General features: G+C 40.4%; 1 long non-coding RNA gene across 1 annotated transcript; it reads left to right on the forward strand.

Annotated features, from left to right (window-relative positions):
- The first annotated feature begins 408 nt into the window (after positions 1 to 408).
- LOC309697345 lies at positions 409 to 7,633 on the forward strand. Its single transcript, XR_014273803.1, has 3 exons — positions 409 to 2,885; positions 2,984 to 3,318; positions 3,428 to 7,633. It is a non-coding gene; the product is annotated as an uncharacterized lncRNA (long non-coding RNA).
- Positions 7,634 to 8,470: the final 837 nt, after the last annotated feature.

Raw genomic sequence — 8,470 nt, forward strand, 5'->3', positions numbered from 1 at the left:
ATTACGTCAGTTTCCTTATTGCAGTCGGTCTTTAAATTCTTCATGTGCCTCTATAAAGTATATTGGAGGTCTGATTAGGACCCAACATGAGTTAGATTTCTTAATACAAAACTGAATCTATCTATTAAAGTTTTGCATACCTATTCTGTGCAACTTTACTTCAGGGTTCCACATGATGCCCAGCTCCTGCCCGGTCCAGATGATGATGCCTTTGGTTTCCTGCTTCAGTGCAAGCTGCTCTCCTTCCTGATTGGTGGAGATTTCCTCCTGTTCCTCTTTAGTCTGTGGAGGATCTGTGTTCTGCTGGTCCAGACTGGAGTTCCTTTCCTGGCTACAGACCTGCGGGTCATCCAGATCCTCATTTTCCTTACAATCATGTTGCTGTGGGAGGTCTTGATGGACAGAACACACAAGAAAAAAGTCACACTGTGAGCAGGTCTCTCAGATATGTGAGCGATATTTAAATATTCTCTCTCATGCAGCGAACAGAGAAGAATTCTGTTTACATGCAGAAAGTCATCATTTATGAGGCGTACAGCTCACTACTCCAACTTGGTCCTTGTGGCCAATAATCCACAGTTTTCATTGTCTCAACATTTTTCTACATTCTGTGTACAGTTCTGGGCTAACATGACTTAAATCTGAAACAGAAAACATGTCTCCAGTGAGGCAGTATCCCAGGCGGTAATGCACGCCATGTGTCTTTGTGACATTTTGTTATAAGTCATATTCATTTCTATATTATGAAATCTGCTTATTACACTTTTACATACCAAATCTGGTCAGCCGTGATCCAGGTTTCCACAACAAATCCAGCTGTTCTCCGGTCCAGACATTAATCCCTTCATCCTCCTGCTTCAGTGCAAGCTGCTCTCCTTCCTGATTGGTGGAGATTTCCTCCTGTTCCTCTTTAGTCTGTAGAGGCTCTGGGTCCTCCTGGTTGAGACTGGAGCTCCTCTCATGGTCACAGAACTGCTGATCATCCAGACCTTCGTGTTCAACAAAAGGACACAAGAAAATAGTGACTAATGTGATGATAAGAAAGCTCAAGAAGGATGAAAACGGTCACCTATTGAGAATTTAGCTTGCGTTTTATGTTGCCACAGAAACATTCACTGATAGTCATTTGTTCACTGGATGATGTTGATAACCTTACAGCTGTCTGGGGTCTGATTTTTAGATGTGACTGCCAGTGATCATCACACACTGTGAATAGAGAGTGATATTATACCCCTTTCGTCAAAAAAAGTGACAGGTTACTTCCGGAGCTCCGGAAGTAATTAAATTATTCATGAGCTCCGGAAGTCCGGAAGTAATTAAATTATTCATGAGCTCCGGAAGTAGGAAGTAATTAAGTAATAAAAATATGATATTCATAAAAATATGATATTCATAAAAATATGATATTCATAAAAATATAATTGATTATTTAGAAAGTTTCTTATATATCAAAATAGCATTCTTTTATTTCTTTAAGCAATTAAATTTTTTTTTTATTTTTTTTTATGCTCAAAAAACGCCATCTGGTGGCGGGTCAGTGTGTGTGGGCACGCGGGGGCGCGCCCGTGTCTCCGGACCATGCTCTCTCGGGCTCCGTGCTCATGTGTTTAAAAATGTATTAAACCATATTAAAATTGTTTAGTTAAACTTGTGCTTTTGTAACGTTCAGTATGGCCACAAACACATGCTGCATGCCTTGGGGGAAAACTTTATTTAGATTTATATGCATTTGTAGATTTAGAATAAAACTCATACTCAGAAAAAACTCGCGATCCCCTAACCCTCCATAGATACATAAGCAGGGAAAACTCCTTAAAAAACCCTCCGCGATTTCTCCAAAACCCTACAATAACTTGTTAGGGTACCCCCTCTATTCCCAAAACCTTATATTCGATAACAGGGAAAATCCTGAAAAAATCCTTAGTCTTTTTTCTCAAATTCAGCGCCCCGCGGCTCCCTTCATGCTCAGCCAAACAAAGCCAAAACTCCTTTTAAAAATTTCTCCGCGATTTCTCCAAAACCCCTAGAATAACTTGTTAGCTACCCCTCTATTCCCAAAAACCTTATATTCGATAACAGGGAAAATCCTTATTCTTTTTTCCTTCAAAAACTTCTCTCTTACTAGCAAGCTCTAAAATTCAACCCACACTCTAAGTTCTACCTCGCTCTTAATCTCCGATCCACAACTTCTTGCAGAGCACAATTTTTTCCTGCTTGTTCGCTCCCCGCTCTGCTCCCTAATGCGCTGCTTACCTCGTTTGAAAATTCCCCCCTTAGACCAACTCCGCCTCACTGCGCCCCGCTGCCAATCACATAACCCTTGCACCGCTCCCTTCGCACCCCGGTTAGCCAATCCGCTCCAGGTCTGATTTTACGATCTCCCGCTGATGTTAAGACTATCTTCGAACCCCCAGAAGACATCTGACTTCAGACGTATCAACAACTGGAACCGCTCAGACTGCTTGCGAGCTCAACAGCCATGAAACCAGGGATCAACAACTACCTTCGCGTGCCCTATGTGCATATCACTCGGTAAGTGTTAATCTTCCTCTCTAACTACATTTTCGCATTTTCCTTTTTACCATTCTGTCAATCCTTTCATCTTCAAAAAAGCCATGCAAATAGGCTCTGTAACACTTGGAATACACTTTTTAAAACATATATAAGCTCCCCTCTAACACTCAGAGCTAAAAAGTGCGTTTGTAAGTTAAACTATAGCAGCGATCATGGCCTCATCAGGTACCTCATTTTTTCTCACTCTTGTTCATATAATGTTTATATTTTTACTGTTTTTTCCCCGTTTGTAAATACTCGATGTTATTTCTTTTCAGACTCTGAGATAAACCTGCTCAACTCCTCTTTTTTTGAGTCTCTCGATCGAATTGGTAGGTTTGGTTCATTCTTGTTCCCCTTCTTAACAGCTAATTGTACAAGAAAAAACAAAACATTTACCCTCTTTTTTCATTTTTATCAAACTTTCTAGATATCTCTGACTTGGACACCTTTATTGGTACGAGTTCCCCGAATTCTTCACCACCAGTGCTTGTGCGATCCACAGGAAAGAATATTCGTCTCTCCACACGGGACAGACAGCATTTGCTCTCTACGCTAGGTCTGGCCCCAGTTCCATTCCCGTCGGAGCTTGTTCTCTCCCGCAACCCTCTGGGAAAAACTTGCGCCTGTCCGCCGGGGACAGGCAAGATTTGCTCTCCGAGCTCACTCCCGATGCTCCGGCCGATCGGAGCCCCAGAAACGCTTCTTATTCTCCGCCATCAGACACACGAAATGCACAGCGCCTGCCTTTGAGACCCAATCACGGTCAGTCTCTCTAGGTTCTCGCTTTTTTCTCATTTCTTTTTTAAAATAAAAACTAACCCTTTTCTATTTAACTTTACTAACTGTTTGTATCTTACCCTCAAATTCTCAGGGCGTCTCAGAAGGAGGAGTAGCAGGACCCGCAGGATCGCAAGGACAACGAGGACAACGCGAACACGCACCCGAAGGCAGCTGGCTTCAATCGCTCTTCGCGCGGTATCTCTGTTCGCTGAATTAGTTCAGCTCATCTTATAAAAACTTTGTTTTTGATTTTTTTTTCATTTTGCTTTTCAAACATACTCTCTTTTGTGGTTTTTTGTTCTTTTAATATATTCCTGTTAAACAATAATAATAAAATAAATGGATAACCAGGAACAAGATATTACAGACCCATTTCTTGCTTTAGAAACAGCGTTAGCTAGGTTAAATGAAAATATACACCATTCTCAGATTACATATTCACAAAACAGTGAGCAACCTGAGGTGATCAATAATAATGATCCTTTAGAATTGCTTAATTTAGCTCTTGCCCGATTAGCACCCAATGAAAGTGCCTTTCAAAATAATTCTTTGAGTTTGGGATTGGATCATGATGAGATCCAAACAGAGTCAGACGCGGTTCATTCACAAATGAGTCTGACACAAAACATCTCCTCTTCTGATCCGTTTTTAGCAATTAATAGAGCTTTAGAAGCTTTGGCCCAAATACAAAATGAGGTTCAAATACCGTCAGAGTTATTGAGTCAAATAAACAGGCTAAATCAAAATCGTTTCATTGATTCTCAAAGCCAGCATTCGCTAGTCTTTTCCCCAGAAAATGCGTGTCCCAACGAACCGCTCAGCCGCAGCCCCCCGATACAGCTGTCAACCACTTTCAATGACTCTAATCCTCATCAATCACTCAGCTCTCCCGCAGACATTGTCTCTGCGAACGAGCCACTTAACCCAGTAAACCATGATCACTCCTTTCAACAAGGGGGTAATCCAGACCAGAGTTGCGCCAGTAATTCAGCACAACCCTCTATAGTTGTTAGAAATAAATTTAATAACGTTGAAATTAGAGAAATTTTGAATTTTCCTCCTCCAAACGATATACCCGACTATGCGCATTATTATCAAGGCGTAATGTCTAGTGCACGTGAAATATTAAACAGGGTTTTCTCTCACGCACGTCCAGGTGATTATATCCAGTTAGAATTGATAGGCCAGCAGTTACAAAATAATGTTTCAGTGATTTTACGTGATAATCATGATTTATCTGAATTTGAAAATTTATTCTTGAGAGCGGTACAGTCAAACTGGTCAGTAATGTGTGATGGCTCGTTGGAGGTTGTAGCTCAGATTGTTACACCCCCAAATGGCAGTGGGAAAAGATTGCTTAAACACATACTCGACAGCGAAATTGTGAAAAAGAAAAGACGTTTTTTATACGTGGTCCATAACCCCTCGAATAAGTTGTGTTTTGCTACAAGTGTTGCCCACCTTCTGCAACCCGATTTTAATGACTATCAAGCACAAACATTAGCTAGAGAAATTCAACAAAAAGCTGGTCTAAATGATCAAACGCCTGTTGGGTTTAATCAAATAATTACATTTGAAAGGTTACTAGGATGTAAAATTATAGTATTTTACCGTAACGAGCATGATCGCACCCTTTGTAAATTTCAGACTAGTACAGTGAATAGCGCAAAAGCCTTGTGTTTATTTTTATTTGACAATCATTACTACGCTATCAAAAATCTTAAAGGATTTTTGGGCACAGCGTATTTGTGTACTCATTGTTACATAGGCTTTAACCATGTGTTATCCCATTTCTGCCCTGCTCGTTGCTCAGTCTGTATGCAGCCTGACTGCAACGATCATTTCCTCTCCCCTATTGTATGTACCGATTGTAATCGCACCTGTAGATCTCGTTATTGTTTTGAGAGCCATAAAAAACTCGTTGAGAGGCGTGAAAGGTCTGCCAGCAACTGTGACCTCTACAGGAAATGTATCAAGTGCTCAAGGCTATATTACTTAGCAGCACATGAAAAACCTCACAAATGCCAAAAGAGAAAATGCCAAATCTGTCGTCAGGAAATCTCTAGTGATCATCAAACACATCAGTGCTATATGCAGGTTTTACAACGCGAAACAAAACATAATAACAAGTTGATTTTTTATGATTTTGAAACTTTTGTTAACGAACACGGTGAGCACAGCCCTTTTCTGGTGTGTACAAAAACATCAGATGGTAAATCTTGGAGCTCTCAGGGCGAGCATTGCGTTGAAAACTTTCTTGCTCATTTTAGACGCCCCCTCTTCAAGGGCTCAATCTTTATCACAATATTCACAGACTATGTACATCATTTCCTGCGCAAAAAACAAGAAGCTTCAGGCTACCCATCAGATGCTGTAACTGAGGAGGCTAAACAGCTTTACATTAAAGACTACCAGGCTAAGCAAGGAATAACTTTAGACCCTGAAAACATAAAACTAAACCCTGCTAAAAGACAAATGGCCAAACTGTGTTTAAACTCTTTTTGGGGAAAATTTGGTCAGAGAAATAATCTCACACAGAGCAAACTGGTGAGTGACCCCGAGGAATTCTTTAACCTCATGTTCTCTCCAAAATACAAAGTGAGCTATTTCTCTTTTGTCAGTGATGATGTGGCTCTTATTCAATGGTGTTATGGTGACCTCTGCACTCCGCTCCCAAACTCCACAGATAACATCTTCATTGCGGCCTTCACTACTTCATATGGGCGTATGAAACTCTACAGTTACTTGGATCAGCTGCAGGAAAGAGCTATTTACTATGACACTGATAGCGTAGTGTATCTCACTAAAGAAAATCAATCTGAACTAGAAACAGGCAGGTATTTAGGCGAGCTAACAAATGAGTTAGACCAGGATGATTTCATTACAGAGTTTGTTGCAGCAGGACCTAAGAGTTATGGTTACATGACCAGAAAAGGTAAAGTTGTTTTGAAAGCAAAAGGAATCACACAAACACATGATGTCTGCGAGAAGGTCAACTTTGAATCTGTAAAGACTCTTGTTGACAATTACATTGATAACTGTGAAGGAGGGTCTACACTTGAGGCCCCTCAGCACAGTATCGTTCGTAATAAATCAGCCTTTTCACTACAAAATTCATCATTTCCCAAAAAATTCCGTGTTGTTTATGACAAGCGTAGATTGCTGCCAGGAGGTCTGACTTTACCCTTTGGTTATTGATTTTTTGTTATTCGTTTTTGTTTGTTTTTTAAAAAATGTTTCAGCCTGCTTTAATCGAGTTTGACCCCAGACTTCATGTGCCATTTTCCTGTATGGTTGTCGGGCCAAGTGGCTCTGGAAAGACCTTTTTTGTGAAATCTGTATTGGAAAACTGTGTACATGTTTTGAACAAGCTTATTGACAATGTTGTGTGGGTTTATACATCCTTTCAACCTCTGTATTCTGAGCTTCAAGAGAAAAATAAAAACATTAAATTCATCGAGGGCATTCCTGAATCATTTCAAGATGAGACCTTGTTTCCCTCACACCAAAGTCATCTCATTGTACTGGACGATGTTATTTTTCAAGCAGCTAATCATCCGGAAGTGGTCCGGATTTTCACTCAATACAGACACCATAAAAATATGAGTGTGATGATTTTGAGCCAGAACGTGTTTTTACAAGGTAAACACAGCAGGACGATCAGTCTGAACAGTACTTACATGGTGTTGTTTAAAAACCCTCGTGATAAATTACAAGTTAATACACTAGCTAGACAAATATACCCAGGACGTGTGCAATACTTTTTGGAAAGTTTTGAAGAAGCTACGAGAGAGCCACATGGATATTTATTGATAGATTTAACCCCCACCTGTCCAGAGCAACTAAGACTGAGAACAGGGATACTACCCTCTGAAAAGCTGTGTGTTTTCTTGCCCAGGAAAAAATAATAGAAACAATGTCTGTAAGATTGAGAAGAAACTTTGCTTTACTGAAAACACTAACCAGAAGTTCCCCTAAAATCCGTAAGGTTATTTTACAACAATGCTCACCCGATTTTATTCAGTCTGTTTGTGAGATTTGTATGAATCTTTTAAAAGGAAATATTCCAGTCACAGAATGTCAGCATAAGAAGCTGAAACGGTATAGAGAGAAAATCAGACAGATGGCCAGCAGACGAGAGGGTGTTAGAAAGAAAAGAAAGTTAATCACTCAAAAGGGGGGTTTCCTGTTACCTTTGCTCACAACGGTTCTACCCATTGTTGCAGATCTGGCAATTGGGGCAATTCGCAAATAAAGATGCAGAAAATGTATCTGATCTCACCTGAGCAGATCAAACGCTTAAATGAAACACATGCAAATGCTTCTCGAGTGAATATCAGAGAGAAGGCGGAGGATGATCTGGATAGTAAAATGAGACAAGTACTGGAGACTCAAGGTCTAGCCCCCGTGAGAAAATCAACTATGTCGACGTGACCTCCCTGTATCCATATGTAAATAGTACATGTAGTTACCCCTTAGGTCATCCTCAAATAATCTTTCGAAATTTTCAGCACCCTAAAAACTACTTTGGGTTTATCAAAGCCACCGTTTACCCACCACGACGGCTCTATTTTTCCTCACTCCATCCGATGTGACCTTTTGATGCTAATATTCTACGCATTAGATATTCAGTGTTTCTCTTTGAACGTGGATTTATGTGGGTTAAAACATCGTGTAAAACCTTATTCACACTTCCCGTCTTTCCCCCCTCTGCGCTTTCTTCCTGATGATATTCATCGGATCTCTCACTCTCACTCCCTTTATGCTCTCTGGGGAGTCTCAGTGTTATATGTCTGCTTTCATCTGATTTCTGTCTCTCAAGCACCAGATACCTTTGTAAAAGCATATTATACTTTTTAATTTTCTCATTGGGGGCTAGACCTTGAGTCTCCAGTACTTGTCTCATTTTACTATCCAGATCATCCTCCGCCTTCTCTCTGATATTCACTCGAGAAGCATTTGCATGTGTTTCATTTAAGCGTTTGATCTGCTCAGGTGAGATCAGATACATTTTCTGCATCTTTATTTGCGAATTGCCCCAATTGCCAGATCTGCAACAATGGGTAGAACCGTTGTGAGCAAAGGTAACAGGAAACCCCCCTTTTGAGTGATTAACTTTCTTTTCTTTCTAACA

The sequence above is a fragment of the Aulonocara stuartgranti genome, assembly GCF_965226115.1.
Source record: "Aulonocara stuartgranti genome assembly, chromosome: 20".
Classification (NCBI taxonomy): Eukaryota; Metazoa; Chordata; class Actinopteri; order Cichliformes; family Cichlidae; genus Aulonocara; species Aulonocara stuartgranti.